A 17,682-nucleotide genomic window follows, 5' to 3' on the forward strand; every position below is an offset into this window, starting at 1 on the left:
CCTGAACTGCCCAAGAAGATGGGAGAAGATGGGATGTTTTAAGCAGAACATCAACAGCCAACTGGAAGATATTTGAGATCTACTCGAAGGTACATATGGTAAAAGCAATCTCCTCCAGCCCAGCAGCTCACATGGCTGGACATGCACATCTGAGCTAGTCACTGTCAGCCTCTTGTGCAATCAAAGCAAAGAAACAGGCACCTTCAGAGAGCAGTTCAAGCTGCCTTGTGTCCACTGATGAGTCTCCGTTGACCACAAAGGGACCCTGATATGCAGATGCTAAGAGGGGCTGAAGGGTTCAGACACTTCGTCCTCCACCACAAGTTCTGTTGTTTCACCCTGAAATACAGTCCCTTGCTGCAGGTGCAGTCTCTTTGTCTCTGTACGTGTGGGGAAACCCAGCTGGCAGCCGATGTAAGACCAGTGTTCCTCATCCTCCTTCCCAGTTATGAGTTTTTTTAGAGACGAACTGGGAGAAAGAGTTCAAAATCCGTTTCCTCTCCAGCATGAAAAATTTCCCAGAAAATATTTTTTTTAAACCAATAGTTTCCTGAGGAATAATGAAAAAAATTAAAACTGCATACTTCTCACTGTGTATAAAAAATTTCTTATTTTGATAGTATTATTACTTATTAGTAATTACTAATAAGTTTATTACTAATATTACTTATTAGTAGTTACTTAGTATTGTTACTTATTTTGATGGTATTTCTATAAGTGGGAGTGAAAAATATCTTTTTCATATTTTAAAAAATGTATTTTTTTCTGCTTTAATGTAGTACCACCTTTTACAGTTCAAAACTTTTCCTAGTTCAAAACTAATTATGAGACAGATCATTCATCTGTTATGTTCTTGTTCTCACCTGTCCCCACTTTTTCTGTAATATCTAAATGGAGAACACCACACACACAAAAAAAGAAGTATTTTATTTCTTTTTCTGTTTTCCAAAGGAAAACTCCCAGTTTCTAGGTTCTTGGTTTCTGGAGGTAAAGTGGAACCAAAGCCCAACATGAAATCAAGTAGAATTTCCTTTTAGTCCTAGTCTTCAGGTTTCCCTTAAAAAAAAAAAAAAAAAAAAAATCACAAAAATGGCGTATTCTTCCCATTTTTTAAAAGAAATCCCAGCATGTTTTGTCTGAAAAAAGTTGATTTCCTTTTTTCTGGCTCTTCTTAATGAAAAGCATCCAGCCACAGCAAAACCTGGCACCGCAGCCCTGCTGCACTCCTCCAGCAAAGCCGCCCTTGTTCCCTGCTGCCCATCATCCTGCATGTCCTCCCTGCCTCCACTCCCGCCGTGGTTCCTCCCCCCTGACAGCAAACAGACACCTGGAGTGAAGAGCTCCCTTCATCGATCCACTTGGCACTCGTGGGTCTGCTCTGAGCAGCACTCATTCGGGTTTCGTATTGATTTCTTCCAGGTGCATGCAGTCCTTGATTCGCGGTGAGTGCTGCGAGGACAACTGAGTGGAGCACTCCAGTAACAAAGCCCCAGGAAAACATTTCTACCAGCCTCTTTTTTTGCTTCTTTATTGGCCTGCGGGATGAGTGTTTTACATGGTCATGTTAAACTTCGAATAATTAAATTAGAAATGAGCTTTAGTGGGCGACTCATTGCTGGAGCTCCCCAGTCCTTCCAGAAAACAGGTATGTCCCGCATGTATGGGAGGATCTTGCTGTGCACAATCCAAGCTGTCTTTAGATTGCATTTTCCAAAAAGCCCCAAGCCCTTGCTGCGTAGTTGGAATGTCTTAATTCAAAGTTCAGGAGAGGGCTGACTCTCCTGCCCGTGCCTTGTGCACAGCCCCAGAGATCTTCACAGAGCTGAGCCCACATCATCAACCTCATCCGTGTTTGAGGGCTCCTCAGGAAAGCTCTGCCACAGGAACACACACTCTTTGCAGTATTTTTCGGGAAATACTCAGCAGTTAGGCACTGAGGGTCAGTTCATCACTGTGGGAGAAGCACAGCCCTAGGTGCTGAGCATCTTCCCTCCAGCCTTCTCTGCTCTATTTGTTACGCAGACTTGCTTCTTGCTGCGCCCAAGACCAGCTGCTATCAGGATCACTAGTTTACCTTCTCCCATTGTCCTGATCATGCTAGAATTTACAGATAATCGGTTGACTCTAAAATGAAGCTTTCAACTAAAATTTTTGTAAGTTTTCATAGCAAAACAGGAGCAGACACTGCAGTGTAGACAGTCCTCGGATGGATCCACAGACCCCCTATACATCAGACACAGGAATACACGCTTTCCTGACATCCTTCAGGTGCCTGGTTATGCCAGCCTAGAACCCAGCTCACGTGCAACTGCGTTTGCACTGACTGCTAAGGCATGCAAAGACCTTTACCACCCAAGGTGGTAAACTGCTTTTCAAGGCAAGTTTAAGAGCATGAACAGTAATAGCAGGCTAGGAAAAGTGAATGTTTTTAGAGCAGAGACTCAGCTTGTACAGAGGCTGTAAATGAACTGGCACACAATCACAGGTTTGGTAAAGGCTTATCTGTAAAAATACTGTCTTTAAAAGTGCCAGTCAAAAGCCCTAGAAGTGGACGGTTTCCTCTGCCCTAAATGTCAAGGCTTAACTGGTTATGAGCAGTGAGCGATGCGGGAGGCTCCCTGGCATGAGAGTACCAGGGAGTACCGGTCAGTACCGTCTTCCAGGTCTCAGCCTCTTCCATTCTTCTCGCAGAGTCAAAAAGGTTGAAGTTTCTAGTTGCCTGCTTCCACCTCACCTCCTCTGGGGGAAATGCTGTTTATATTCTTTACAAACTTTGCTCTGCTTTGTCCCTGTGGAGAACAGGTCTTCCCAGGATCCAGTAGTTTAGCAGTATTTCATCCTTTTATCCACAAAAGATCCCTTGCATGGGGATGTAGGAGACCAGTGATCACAGAAATCCCTTGTTCCATATACAGATTTGTACAAAAAAAGAAAAAAAAAAAAGAAAATACTTAGACATCCATACAAATCTGCAAACAACGCCTGATTCAGTATCATCAGAAAAGACCTACTGACTCCAGTGAGTTTTGAATCAGGTCCTGTTGTTAGTCTAGGCACCCAGCATTGTATTGTGGAGATACGGATCAGCCAGAGCAAATCCAAAGGAAACCATCGAGAATGATCAAAGGCCTGGGGAACACAACCTGCAAGGGAAGACTGAAGAGCTGGTCTTCATCTAGTCCTAAAAAGAAGCCTGAGGCTGGACTTTGTGGTGGTCTTCAAATACATTAATGTTAGGAAAAAACCTGTCATTTGCATCTCTGTGAAGGAAGGAACAATTTTATTGTTAGAAACTTTCCATACCCTAACAAGACTTTAATAACCTAACTGGGGAGATGATGTATCTGCCATTGATGTTTTTAAGGTACAGCTTGGACAAAGATCAGTCAGGAATCACTTAAGTAGAACTCACCCAGCCTTGGGGCAGCAGGATGGCTGAGGGACCTCTTCTGCTCCCTTTGTGCTTGGTTTTCCCTAGATCAGTGCTTCGTGGAAAGTGAAAACGGTCAGCTATCAGTGAGTGTGTTAGGGCAACATGGACCTCGTGCTTCGCTAGTGGCTGTCTGTGACTTCTGTGGCTGGACTCTCCAGCAAACGGTAAAGCTGTGTGTGCAAAGCACATCCCATGGATTAATTTCCAGCTTGATGACCTCAACACAAGCATTTATATCACATCTGCAACCATGAATTCATCACAGTAGTCAGGGCTGGATGGAGATTTGGAGATGACACAATGGTAGTGACTTGGAGGGCTGCCCTACCAGTAGAAATATGGTGAAAAGTGGCAGCATTTCGTAACACAGACAGATAATGAATGAACTTTCTGTGAGTGATTAGAATAATACTCAGGCTGAAAAATTAACATGCGTCCTTGAGGGTGAATGTTGTGAAACAAAACTGAATTGTCAAACAATTCTGAATCATGAACACGTTTGTAAAACTCATGGTGCTCTTAGAGGGATGATTGGAGAAGAGCTAGAGGGGCAAATTCATTGAGTAAACAATATGTTGGGAAGCATTAAACCTGGATGAGTCCCCAGCTGGTCTGGTCTCTGTTGATCCAAATGGGGACAATCTAGGCACAACACTTGTCTGGAAGAACAAGATGTGCTCCCAGAGACTCAGAGACAGAGGCCCCCTTTCAAGAGCAGAAGAGCATCCAGGAGACCCAAACCAAGCAATCATCTTCAGGAAGAAGGCTTGTGTTTCTAAAATAATGATAAAGTTGCTACTCACCACTGGTAGAGGTAACATTTTTACTGGAGAGGGAGACAAAAAGGACCAGGACTTGGGAGGGCCAGAGTGGAAGAAAATGATCAGTGAAATAGGAAACTGCCTGGAACTCCAGTGGTCTTTGCAAATCAGCAGATTTGCAGGTAAATGTATTGCCCCAAACAGCCTGTGACCTCAGGCCTTTCTTCAGCTGATGTTTATCAGAATGCCATGCCTTGTCTGAGCTTTTTAGTGCCATGGGATCTCCTTAAAATGACAACAGAGGAAGAGAGGCAACCCCTAGGGGCTGGAGCATGACTGGTGGGAAGAGATGCTATTCTTTGGCAGGCTATTATGCAGGCAGTGATGACAGTAAAGATGATCCTGCTTTTTTTCATTTTAAACCCCATCTCATTCCATGAGATGCTGCAATTCATGCTTTGCCTACCTAGCTCGGATCGTGTCCCGGCCCAGGGTGATGACTCAGTGCTGTCCCCAGAGCTGCAAGACAAAGCTTCATACCTAACTGAGTTGTGTGGCTCATCCAAGTGGCTCACGGAGAAGAGAAAGTTCAGAAATGCTGTAAGAGGTGCAATGGCAGTTTCTCTCCTGTTCCTGCTGAGCATACGCCACGCTGTGTCTGCAGAGGAGCCATGGCCGGCAGGGAGAGCAGCCTGGTTGATGGCCTCCTTTTTGTTCAGCTGATCACTTTGCCATGGGTCTCACCTGGAAGAGGAGTCAGAGCATCACCTGGAGCACAAGCACCAGGAGGAACCACCTTCCTGCTCCATGAGCATGGGCAGAGCTGTCCCTGCCGTGACCCTGGAGTCATAGGAGCTGTGCTGCAGTCGCGTCCCCCCTCTCACTCTTCACCTAATGCAACGAGAGAACAGCTGTGTTTTCATGCCATCTCTTGGGGCTCTTCCATATCTCACTGAATATTGTCACAGAGAGACACATTAGTTTGTTTACAGCATTCTGTTTACTGAATATGTTCTCTATTTAGGTTTTTATTATGATATTTTATTTTTATTGCTCTCCGCATGATCTGTTTGTTTGCATTAACTTGATTCTAAGGTTTCATAACCTGATTATGGGGAGCAAGGCTCAGAAGGAAGTTATAAAACACGTACACTGTAGCAATATACCTGCATTACTGAGCACCAGCTGTGTTTGCTCCTTGAGCCTCAGCTTCTTTCTTTCCTAGGGTCTTTCCTTGAGAGGAAAAATTGCTGATGAACCTGTGGACACCTGGAGATGGAAGAGGGGCATAAAGGTAATGCATGCAGGATTTACAAATCTGAGGACTTGTTTCTTATCTTTCAAGGTGCTCCATGGCCATGCCCAGTGACTCAGGACCTGCCTGTCCATGAGTGGGCAGGGGTAACAGGTCCATGGCTCTGAGTGGGCCAGAGTGGAGCCGGTGGAAATGGCTCTGTCTGGCTGTAAGTGACAGAGATGCTCCTGTCTGTTTCTGTTTGGGAAGAAAATCAGCTTTATGCTCTGCAAGATCATAATGCAGTCTTACAGAGACAGCACACTTTCTTGGGTTGCCATACTGATTTCACCTCTGCTCAGTTATACGGGCTCAATATGCACTTGTCCCATGATCTTGTCTTTGTGTTGTGCATAACATGAAGGTAAGAGGTTTCTTTCTTTTCAATAGATCCATAGATCCACTTTATGTCTCCTATTTTCTTGTAGGAGGAGACTTTGATGTCTAATGCATCTTCTGGTTCAGAAAATCAGCAAGCAATCATCAGGCACTGTCAACATGGATTCACAAAAGGAAAGTCCTGTTTAACTAATTTGATATCCTTCTATGATAGGGTCACCTGCCTAGTGGATGAAGAGAAGGCAGTGGATGTAGTTTTTCTGGATTTTAGTAAGGCTTTTGATACTGTCCCTCACAGCATCCTTCTAGACAAGTTGTCCAGCTGTGGGATGATCGGGTTCATGGTGTGCTAGGTGAAGAACTGTCTGAACAGCAGGGCTCAAAGGGTTGTAGTGAATGGGGCTACATCTCGCTGGTGACCAGTCACCAGCGGTGTTCCTCAGGGTTCAATTCTAGGGCCAGTTCTGTTCAATATATTTAGCAACGATCTGGATGCAGGAGTTGAATGCACCATTAGACAGTTTGCTGATGAAACCAGACTGCGAGGTGCTGTTGACTCTCTTGAGGGGCAGGAGGCCTTGCAGAGGGATCTAGATAGATTGGAGCATTGGGCAATGATTAATGTGATGAAATTTAACAAATGGATGAAGCATTCTACAAGAGGCTGGCAGAAGTCTCACAATTGCTAGCCCTTGTTCTCGTGGGGGACTTCAACTTCCCGGATGTCTGCTGGAAATACAACACGGCAGAGAGGAAGCAGTCTAGGAGGTTCCTGGAATGTGTGGAAGACAACTTCCTGACACAGCTGGTAAGTGAGCCTACCAGGGGAGGTGCCTCGCTTGACCTGCTGTTTACAAACAGAGAAGGACTGGTGGGAGATGTGGTGGTCGGAGGCCGTCTTCGGCTTAGCGACCATGAAATGGTAGAATTCTCCATTCTTGGTGAAGTAAGGAGGGGGGCCAGCAAAACCACAACCATGGACTTCCGGAGGGTGGACTTTGGCCTGTTCAGGACGCTGGTTGAGAGAGTCCCTTGGGAGACGGTCCTGAAGGGCAAAGGGGTCCAGGAAGGCTGGACGATCTTCAAGAAGGAAGTCTTAAAGGCGCAGGAGCAGGCTGTCCCCGTACGCCGTAAGAAGAATGGGCGGGGAAGACGACCGGCCTGGCTGAACGGGGAGCTCTTGCTGGGACTCAGGAAAAAAGGAGAGTTTACCGCTTGTGGAAGAAGGGGCAGGCGACTCAAGAAGAGTACAGGGATCTCGTTAGGTCCTGCAGAGAAGAAATGAGAAAGGCAAAAGCCCAGATAGAAAGCAATCTGGCCGCTGTCATTAGAGACAACAAAAAATGTTTTTACAAATATATTAATGACAAAAAGAGAGCCAAGGAGAATCTCCATCCTTTATTGGATGCAGGGGGGAACATTGTCACCGAGGATGAGGAAAAGGCTGAGGTACTCAATGCCTTCTTTGCCTCAGTCTTTAACAGGCAGACCAGTTATCCTCAGGGTACTCGGCCCCCTGAGCTGGAAGACAGGGACGGCGAGCAGGATGAACCCCCCGTAATCCAAGAGGAAGCAGTCAATGACCTACTATGCCACCTGGATGCTCACAAGTCTATGGGGCCGGATGGGATCCACCCGAGAGTGCTGAGGGAGCTGGCGGAGGTGCTCACCAAGCCACTCTCCACCATTTATCAGCAGTCCTGGTTAACGGGGGAGGTCCCAGACGACTGGAGGCTTGCCAGTGTGACGCCCATCCACAAGAAGGGCCGGAAGGAGGATCTGGGGAACTACAGGCCTGTCAGCCTGACCTCGGTGCCGGGGAAGATTATGGAGTGGTTCATCTTGAGGGCGCTCACAAGGCATGTGCGGGACAACCAGGGGATCAGGCCCAGCCAGCACGGGTTCATGAGAGGCAGGTCCTGCTTGACCAACCTGATCTCCTTCAATGGCCGGGTGACCCGCCTAGTGGATGAGGGAAAGGCCGTGGATGTGGTCTACCTGGACTTCAGTTAAGGCCTTTGACACCGTCTCCCACAGCATTCTCCTAGAGAAGCTGGCGGCTCACAGCTGAGACAGGTGTACTCTGCGCTGGGTCAAAAACTGGCTGGACGGCCGGGCCCAGAGAGTTGTGGTGAATGGAGTTTAATCCAGTTGGCAGCCGGTCACGAGTGGTGTTCCCCAGGGCTCAGTTTTGGGGCCGGTCTTGTTCAATGTCTTTATCAATGATCTGGATGAGGGGATCGAGTGCACCCTCAGTAAGTTTGCAGACGACACCAAGTTGGGCGGGAGTGTTGATCTGCTTGAGGGCAGGAAGGCTCTGCAGAGGGACCTGCACAGGCTGGATCGATGGGCCCAGGCCAACTGTATGAGGTTCAACAAGGCCAAGTGCCGGGTCCTGCACTTTGGTCACAACAACCCCACGCAGCGCTACAGGCTTGGGGAAGAGTGGCTGGAAAGCTGCCTGTTGGAAAAGGACCTGGGGGTGCTGGTCGACAGCCGGCTGAACATGAGCCGGCAGTGTGCCCAGGCGGCCAAGAAGGCCAACGGCATCCTGGCCTGTATCAGAACTAGTGTGGCCAGCAGGAGTAGGGAAGTGATCGTGCCCCTGTACTCGGCACTGGTGAGGCCGCACCTCGAATACTGTGTTCAGTTTTGGGCCCCTCACTACAAGAAGGACGTCGAGGTGCTGGGGCGTGTCCAGAGAAGGGCGAGGCTGGTGAGGGGTCTGGAGAACAAGTCTTCTGAGGAGCGGCTGAGGGAACTGGGGTTGTTTAGCCTGGAGAAGAGGAGGCTGAGGGGAGACCTCATCACTCTCTACAACTCCCTGAAAGGAGGTTGTAGCGAGGTGGGTGTCGGTCTCTTCTCCCAAGTAACAAGCGACAGGACGAGAGGAAACGGCCTCAAGTTGCGCCAGGGGAGGTTTAGATTGGACGTGAGGAAAAATTTCTTTACTGAAGGAGTGGTGAAACATTGGAACAGGCTGCCCAGGGAAGTGGTTGAGTCCCCACCCCTGGAGGTATTTAAAAGACATTTAGATGTGGCGCTTAGGGACATGGTTTAGTGGGCATGGTGGTGTTGGGTTAATGGTTGGACTCAATGATCTTAGAGGTCTTTTCCAACCTTAGTGATTCTGTGATTCTATGATTCTCTAAGTCCAAATGCCACATCCTGCACCTGGGATGGAGTAATGCCAGGAACAAGTATAAACAGGGAGAGGAGCAGCTGGAGAGCAGCCCCACAGAAAGGGTTCTGGGGGTGCTGGTTGACAGCAGGCTCAATATGTCAGCAGTGTGCCCTGGCAGCCAAGAGGGCAAACCGCATCCTGGGGTGCATCAAACACAGTATAACCAGCTGGTCAAAAGAGGGGATTATCCCGCTGTATTCAGCGCTGGTCCAGCCTCACCTTGAGTGCTGTGTGCAGTTCAGGGCTCCACAATTTAAGAAGGGTGTGAAGGACCTTGAATGCATCCAGAGGAGGGCAACAAAGCTGGTGAAGGGCTGGAAGGCATGTCGTATGAGGAGCAGCTAAGGACTTTGGCCTTGTCTCATTTGGAGAAAAGGAGTCTGAGGGGCGACCTCATCGCTCTCTACAGCTTCCTGAGGGGGGGATGTGGAGAGGGAGGTGCTGATCTCTTCTCCCTGGTATGCAGTGATAGGATGCGTGGGAATGGTGCATCAGAGGAGGTTTAGACTGGACATTCGGAAGCATTTCTTTAGCAAGAGTGTGGTCAGACACTGGAACAGTCTTCCTAGAGAGGTGGTCGATGCCCCAAGCCTATCAGTGTTTAAAAGTCATTTGGACAATGCCCTTAACAACTTTAACGTGGTCAGCCCTGAACTTGTCAGGCAGTTGGACTAGATGATCATTGTAGGTCCCTTCCAACTGAAATAGTCTCTTCTATTCTATTCTAAAATCCCCAGATGCTGATTGCCAGAAGCAGGGAGGGTATCACAGGTGACTATGATCTCTACTTGTTCTGCTTTTTGTACTTTAAGTGTTTGGTTAAGGAAATAAGGTTTTGGAGTGGGTGATCTTTGGTCAACTCAGTGGTTATCTACCACTCATCTGAGTGCCCACATTTGCACTAAGCTCTGGCAAGAAGGAGCCAGCAGAGAGGAAGGCATTTGCATCTTTCATTAGTGTATCACTTTACCTTCAGCAACTTTTCTTTGCCTAATTAGATACAAGCAGGTAAAGAGCTCAATAATTCTCTTTTTCACTCATGCCAGCAACTGGCAAATTGCAGGAAAGATTAGTCTGTAGCCAGATGTTAGCCAGGAAATAAATTTGCCCTTGAGCAAGGGGACTTCTAGCCATTATGTTCAACACTGAACATGCATCAGAATGATGCATGAAATAATATAATTAGGTCTTTTTCTGGCAGTTTTCTCGGAAAAAGTCAAAGGAGGGGTTGACCGAGAGCTCAAATATCCCAAGGCTTTTTATTACAAATAACAAGACTTGCAAATTTCCACATGAACCTTGTGAAATTAGCTGTCTCGGGGCCAACTGACTCAGGGCTTCATCCTCCATCTGTTGAAGAATTTCAAAGGGATGTGGAAGCCTAAAGAAGCAGATATATGATGAAGTTTCTATAACCTCAGAAGCCTCTGTAACCCAGAAAACTGCCTAGGAGAGTTTGGTAGCAACAGAACTTCCTGAGTGATGGAAGTGTTATTTTTACAATTTTCTGAGCTCCAAGAGCTTGTGTTAGAGTATCTGCTCTGCACCCCAGAAAATACCTGCCTTGCAGACAGAACACTTGCTCTCACCAAGAAGACCCAGAGTGGAAGCTGTAATTCATTTTGGATGAAGAGAGCTCTCCAAAAGCATGTGGTTCAGCAAGATAAAGAGTTATAGCACTCTGGATTGCTAAGGCCTGGACAGATGGACGTGACAATAACATTGTGCCTTCCTGCAGCTGATACACAGATTGGATTAAGCTCAGTGCTGTCCTGTAGGGATGCTGGTAAGTAGAGGAACTTGATGGATAGTCCCTCTTAAATCTGCCGTCTTCTCCCAAGAGTTGCTGAAATGGCTGTGCAACGAGAGACCCTGCATGTAATGCAAAATGAGGTGAAATGGAGGATGGAGGTGGTTAAACACTGGAGAAGGGGCCTGGAGGAGCTGTGGGAATCTCCATCCTTGGAGATATTACTACATTGACTGGGCAAGACCCTGAGCAACCTAATGTAACTTTGAAGACCTGCCCTGAGTGGCGGGTTGGACCAGGCAACCTCCAGAGGTCCCTTCCAATGTGAATTATTCTGTGATTTTATGAAAAGCAAAAAGCAGGCCATTCAGCAAGGTGTCCTGCTACAGCACTAGAGGCAAAAGTCTTGCTGCATTTTTCATAAGATTACCAACCTGCTTCTGTGGAGTTGGGGAAAAAGACCTACAAAAGCACCATGAAAAGAGAGAAGCACGTGCAGAAGTGCTGCTGCTGCCTGCTGGAGGAGGAACGAGCTGATCAAGGCTGCCAGCCTTGCAGTCCAGCTTAGAAAATCATTCCTTTCCTGTTCATCCAACAGGGCAAAAGGAGCATCCATGTAGCTCAACTCTGCACATCCCTCTGAACCACAGTGTTGGACGTCCTGTCTCCATTTTCACTTTCCTTTTGATTGTTTAAATCGCTGTTAATTGCAGAGACATCTGCTTTCAGCAGAGGATGAACAAACAAGTTTCAAAGCCAGCTTGCTTGGTTCCAGCAGCAGCTGCTGGTCAAACAAGAGATCCCAAGTTCACCACTCTGTGCTTCTCTATTGGAGAAATATTATTAGGCATTCCCACCTTACCAAGCACTGGATACTGATGCCAAATCAGTTGTTTGATCCTGGGTATGAATATCAGCCTCTAAAGATGAACTTCTTCAGCACCTCAAAAAACAGTGCTCTGGCTTTCTTAGCTGGTGCACCATCCTTTTCTCCCCTGTACTGAGGCAGTGACCGGGGAACTCAGCTGAACTTCGTCTTGTTGGAATATCCTGTCCAAGTTTGCAAAAAGAGGCACTGACCAAATGCCAAATTTTTCTTTCTTTGCTAGCAGAGACTATTGAAGTGTTGCAAAGAAAAGCTTTCTGTTAAAAATCATTTTTGGAAAATATATTTTCGAAGGAATTTTTAACACTATCCAAATTGTATATTTTTAGAATTTTATCAGTCTTTTTTATTCCAGATTGCTATCTTGTAACAAAACAACATTTTTTGCCTATACACATCTTACTTTCAAGCAGAAAATAGGATTTTTCAGATTTTTGTGCAATAATCATGATAAGATTGGTGTAAAAATAAGGTGGCAGATGTGGTGAGCACAGCAATGAGGTCTGTTTTAAACCCTGCAAAATGGAAACAGAGTTATCATTTCATATTTCTTGGATTAAATGTTTTTTTATATTTATCAGGCAAGTGAGGGCAGGTGGATCCAGAGAAGCCTGTGCATCATGCAGAATGCTGAAGATGAAAATCAAGGCTGCTAATTTTTGGTTTCCTCTACTTGGTGGTGTGCACCATGATACAGATGAGCTGTGAATGCTGTTGGGTGTGTGGGGGGTTCAGCCCTGGGGACAGACTAGCTTCTCTAGAAGCAGAACCAGTAGCAGGGACGCATCAACAAGAACGTTCCCAGTAGTGTCAGTTAATTTTTAGTAAATACTCCAAGGAAGCCCACCTGAAACTAGACACTGGGTTTCATCTGAATGGCTCCAGGTGGCTCTCAGGCTGTTGCCAGTCCCATTTTGGTGATAACAGCTCCTTTGTATCCCAGCACCTGGACCATCCCTTGGGTTGACTCACCTAGGAGTCCTTGCTGGACTGTCTAACAGTCTGCACCAGGTCTCCTCCCACGTATCAAAAGTAGGAGCTTGTTCTCCTCCCCAGCAGCCGGTGTCTAGCTCAGAAGACCCCAGTGTGGGACAGGGTGATTCCCAAGTAACATGTTCTTTTACGGGCATTTGCTGTGTGTCACAGCTCAAAAGATGGTAGCTGTGGTGCTACGCAGGCAAATGCAAGGCTCAGCTTAGACAGCCTTAGACAGCAGGGAAACTTTGCTCAAAGCTCAGGCCTCCTCAGACCCTCGTGTCAATCTCCCCTTGACCACCTACAGGAGAAACAGGTCTCTTATCTCCAGAGCTACGTGGGTCACATCCATCCTTATCCCACCTCATGCTGCTTGGTCTTCAACTCCTCTAGACTGAGCTTCCCCACATCTGTAAGAAAAGATCTTTCCCACAGAGACAGTCTAACATGCTTTGTTGCACTGCCAGAGATCACTCTTTCCCACCTATGGGTTCCCTTTCTACCTGGAAAATATGAATCTCCATTCCCAGGAGCTGGGGACAGTCTGCAATGTATTTACATCACCGGCCCTTCCTCCACACCATGACCTAACGACTCCTGAGTCCTCTTCCGTCACTACCATGCTGTATTTACATGACAAATGGATTAGACTCAGGAACCCTCCTTGGGGACTCATTGATGCTTTTTAAAATTAGCCATTCTGAAGAAACTATGAGAGAAAAGATGGATCCAGGGATGGCTGTGGACAGGCTACAAAAGGAGCTGTCTGTAAGGAGCCATAAATACAATGTTGGCTCTATGCCACCAGATCAATGGTACCATGTGGTTGCTGGGTCTCAAAAGGGACCACAATCTTGATAGCCTCTTTCCACTCCCCCTTAGGATCTCGACTTTCTTGCGTTTCCACATTTGAGGCCCTTCTCTGAAATATTTCCCCTGCTCTCCCCTCTGCTCCCCACACTGCTCTCTGTTGTCTTCATTTGCAGGGAGTTATTAAAATGAAGGAAAGGTTAAGGCTGTCTCCGGACAACTCTGTTCTTTCCACCCTGCAGATAGCAATGACACACAGAGCAGGGAGGCACTGCAGGTGAGGGTCTCTGCTGTGGGTGAGGGTCTAGTGCAAAGAGCTTTGTCCTGTGTTATCTGTGCCAAGAGCTGAATTTGGCCCAGAATTGGCACAACTTGGGCTATGGTTGTGTTTTCTGATGGTTCCTTCTGTGTTGTGATGGGATCACACACCACAGATTTGCATCCAGAAATTACATCCGACTGCACACTGAAACTATTCAGACAGACGATATTTGAGTATTAGCAGCCCTCCTGCTTCTGTCTCCACTATAATTGCTGCTAAGTCTTCCTGATAGTCTTACAAATGATGAAGAGATCAAATACGTACAAATGCTTATGATGCATCGTAAAATAACAAGCCCTTAGGAAACATTAGCCTTCAGCACTGAATGTGGGTTCAGCTGATGTGGAATTGTGGTATTCGCAAGCACTTTTGCTTATTTTTTGTGGCCTTCTCGGGGGGGAGTAGGAGAGGAGGGGGAAGGTGTTGACCGTTATTGGAAAACACTTTAATCCACAGCCCCAACTGGTCCCAGTCCCAGGTCCTGCTGAGACTGTTCTGGCCAGTTCCTTAGGTCAGGAGTGCCTGTTGACTGGCTTTGTTTCTTGGCCCACCCAAGTTATCTGTTTTCAGTGTTAAGTAATAAGCTCTCTGGCCTTATGTGCTGCAACTCTCTTGAATATAGTTTAAAACACTCCCATAACTATGCAAAAAGCCCTAGCTAAATTTAAAAGTTTCATTAACTTTCCTTCTTTAAAGAACAGGGAAGACCGGACCCTTTGGGACGTCTCTGTCTAGTTACAGTACCTCAAGGCATGAGCAGGAGAAACCTATAGGTAAAGCAACTGTCTTCGTGTGTTAAATGTGCCCTAAGACAAAGCTTTGAAAAGCCCTTAAGCTGCTAATGCTCCTGGCTGCAGCACAGGTCAGAGACTATCAGGCTGATTTTAATATTCAGAAACAAAATATTCCAGACAGTAAAAAGAAAAGACTCCAGTTCCTCTCCTGGAGCTCCTCCTAGTTCTGAGTATCAAGAAGAAAAACACACACAGCAGGTACTATAATTAGAAAGGAGCATTGCAAGAAAAGGAGTGAAAATTGCTCTGTCAACCTCAGTTCTGTTTAGGCTGTATCTACTTTCTCCATAATGTGCTTTGTCAGAAATACTACACTGGGCTTATAATGTCTGCAGAGTCTAATACTGATAGCAACCAATGCCTTCCCCTGGAACCACACTAAAATTAGAGGTTTCAGTGTTATCTGTAATAGGAAAACTAGCTTCCATTATCTGGGAACTGTCCTACAATAGAGCAAGCCCCACCACCAGCAGGGAAACCAAAAGACACTCAATTCTAGTTTTTTGATGAAACAGTAACATTCCTCTTCTGTGCACTTGGGTTCATTAAACAGGGCACTTTTCAGAAGTGCCACTCAGTCTATTTTCAAAAATGCATGCAGCGAAATGCACTTTTTCCTTCCTCTCCTCTGACAGAAGAATGAAAAAACTTTCTTGCTTTTCTGCCTAGCCTTGAGAATTTCCCGAGGGAAATCTGGATAGCACAATCCGCAGCGTTGTGTCCTAATGAGGCATCAAGTAGGACGGATGTAGATGTTCCATGTTGCAAGTGGCCACCAGTTGTGTGGCATTTCTGTGGATATTATTCTCACTATGGAGACCAGGTGTGAATCACTGACTTACAGCCAGGCATACAATCTCATTCTGTAGCCAGTACATATTTTTTCCCCCTACTTTGCAGATGTCTTATGGCTGGTAATTTCCTCTTGCATATTTCAGATATTTGGGGAAATTTCCTGAAAGCTGTGGTGGCTAACTGAACCCTGGTAGCAATGCTTTCTAATCGTGGGAGCAGTTGTCTAGTCAGTCTGCTGAGTTAGGCTTGAATTTTTTTACAAAAATCTTCATATCTGCTGCTGCTGCAGTGGATCTTGTTGTTTACAGTGTTCTATTCCTTCCTTACCTGCAGATATATTTCACTTAATGAAGACAATCACTGTCTTTACATCGTAATGTTGTAATGCCAGGTTTGTTTTGTGATGCTTTGTCTGTGATTGCTTTTTGGACCCGCTGAGAGTGTCTTTGTTGTTTTATGGATTATATATCTTGGGTATATTTCTCCATATTTTCATTACTGTTTCTGTTGCATTCATAGAGCAAAGCTTCTTCCTCCAACTCTCCAAGAACATTTTTACATTCCCATGCGTGGTGCTTAATGAAAGACTTTGTAGCTTAATTTAGTGCCAACAGTATTTGTCTTAAGGTTTTGAAGGTAGCAAGATCAAATCCAGAAGGAGTTCTATTTTTATTAAAAAATAACTCTGGTTTCTTATTCTCTGCATGTCAAACGGATCACAACAGTAGCATTTAATTATCTTTATCTACCCCTCTACTCTCTTCTTAGCATTATTTAAATTGCTTGTGTTCAAGATGCAAAACTTAATCTTCAGCAGGTGCTTGATCTTTCAACCCTCATTTATACGAGAAGCTGAAATCAGTGTCACTGGAATTTGTCTGACAGTGGGTTTCACTTTCTCTGCATCTAATCAGCTCCCCGATGGTGGAGGGGTAGTGCTGGGGATTTGCACCCCCCTGCTCTTCACTGATGATATACAGAGTAATATCTGAGGAGCAAAATATTTAGCCTACTGAAAACCTTTGGATGTTGGGACCGCAGTGAAGGGCTGCGATACGCGAGTGCTCGGAGAGGATGGTCCTTTCTGTTCCTTCACTTGAGGATGCAGGTTTCTGGCAGGATGGTCCAAAGTCAGAGCAGCAGATGAAGTTTTCTCCTGCACCCACTCGTGCCACACATGGTCCATCACGCTGTTTTGAGAAGAGGCAGTTTTTCAGCTAAGTCTGTGTTTTGTCTCCTTCCAAGGTTTCACTTCTGTATTTACAGGCTTGTACATCCTTGCAAGGAGAATAATACATAACCACAGGTGCTTATTGACTGGGGCACTATTGAGTTACAAATAGACTTGCCCGTGCCTCAGACGGGAGTAGGGGAATGAATTATTGATAAGGGCTGTGGTGTAATGAAGGAGGGTGGAAATGGCCCCTCTGACTCACACACCGGCTTTCCTGCTGCAGCTAAAACACATCAAAGGGATGCACAGAGAAGCTGCTGCTCGCACACCAGTGCCAATGGCGGCGATACATCTGCAGAGGCAGAAGCAAGTTTAATTACCAGACACACAATCCCAGAGTCATTAAAGGGAGATGAGGTTAATCTTCTGGTTCCTCTGAGCTGAACACGGCCTGCCAGGGTCTCACCCAGATCTCTGCACTTTTCCAGTGAAAGCAGAAATTTTCATGAAATGCCAGGGCTGGTGATGGGAAATGAACTTTGCCTCCAAGTGCTCCCTAAACAGCAATCAGGACTTAAAAGGATTATTGACCTGAAGGAAGGAGAGATGATTTGTGAGTAATCAGGAAAATCAATGAGCCACAAATAATTTCAGAGCCAGTGTCCTCTGCAGATGACTCATGGACAAGCTCTGACACCCCAGAACGAGGAGGACCCCTCTTCTGGATGTGTCCCTGAAGATTTCCAGGTGCAAACCTGGCCTACAACACAGTGGTATGAGGGGTGATGGTGAGCGCATTGATTTATTTGAGTTACTTACATAAGTACACAAGACTCAGATGGAGCAAGGATTGAAGTCCCCTATGAAAAGGACGTTTTGCAAAGTGTTGGTCATGAATTTTAGACCCAGCCCCTAGCTTTTTCTCCTGTTTTGTAAGGTGCATAAATTATCCAGTTGTTTCTGGGTGTCTGAGCCAGTGGGCGTTCAAACTTCATCTGGCTTTGCAGGAATATTTTGCAATCTCGTGGTAAAAAAACCCCGTCAGTTCCCTTCCCATTAGAGCTTGTGTAACTCTTTGCAGGCTAGAGCAGAACCAACTGTTTTGCACCAACTGTTTTCAGCTCATGGCTGTGTCCAAATGTCAAGATGCAGAAAGATATCCTCA

The sequence above is a fragment of the Aptenodytes patagonicus genome, chromosome 15 (genome assembly GCF_965638725.1).
Source record: "Aptenodytes patagonicus chromosome 15, bAptPat1.pri.cur, whole genome shotgun sequence".
NCBI classification, from domain to species: domain Eukaryota; kingdom Metazoa; phylum Chordata; class Aves; order Sphenisciformes; family Spheniscidae; genus Aptenodytes; species Aptenodytes patagonicus.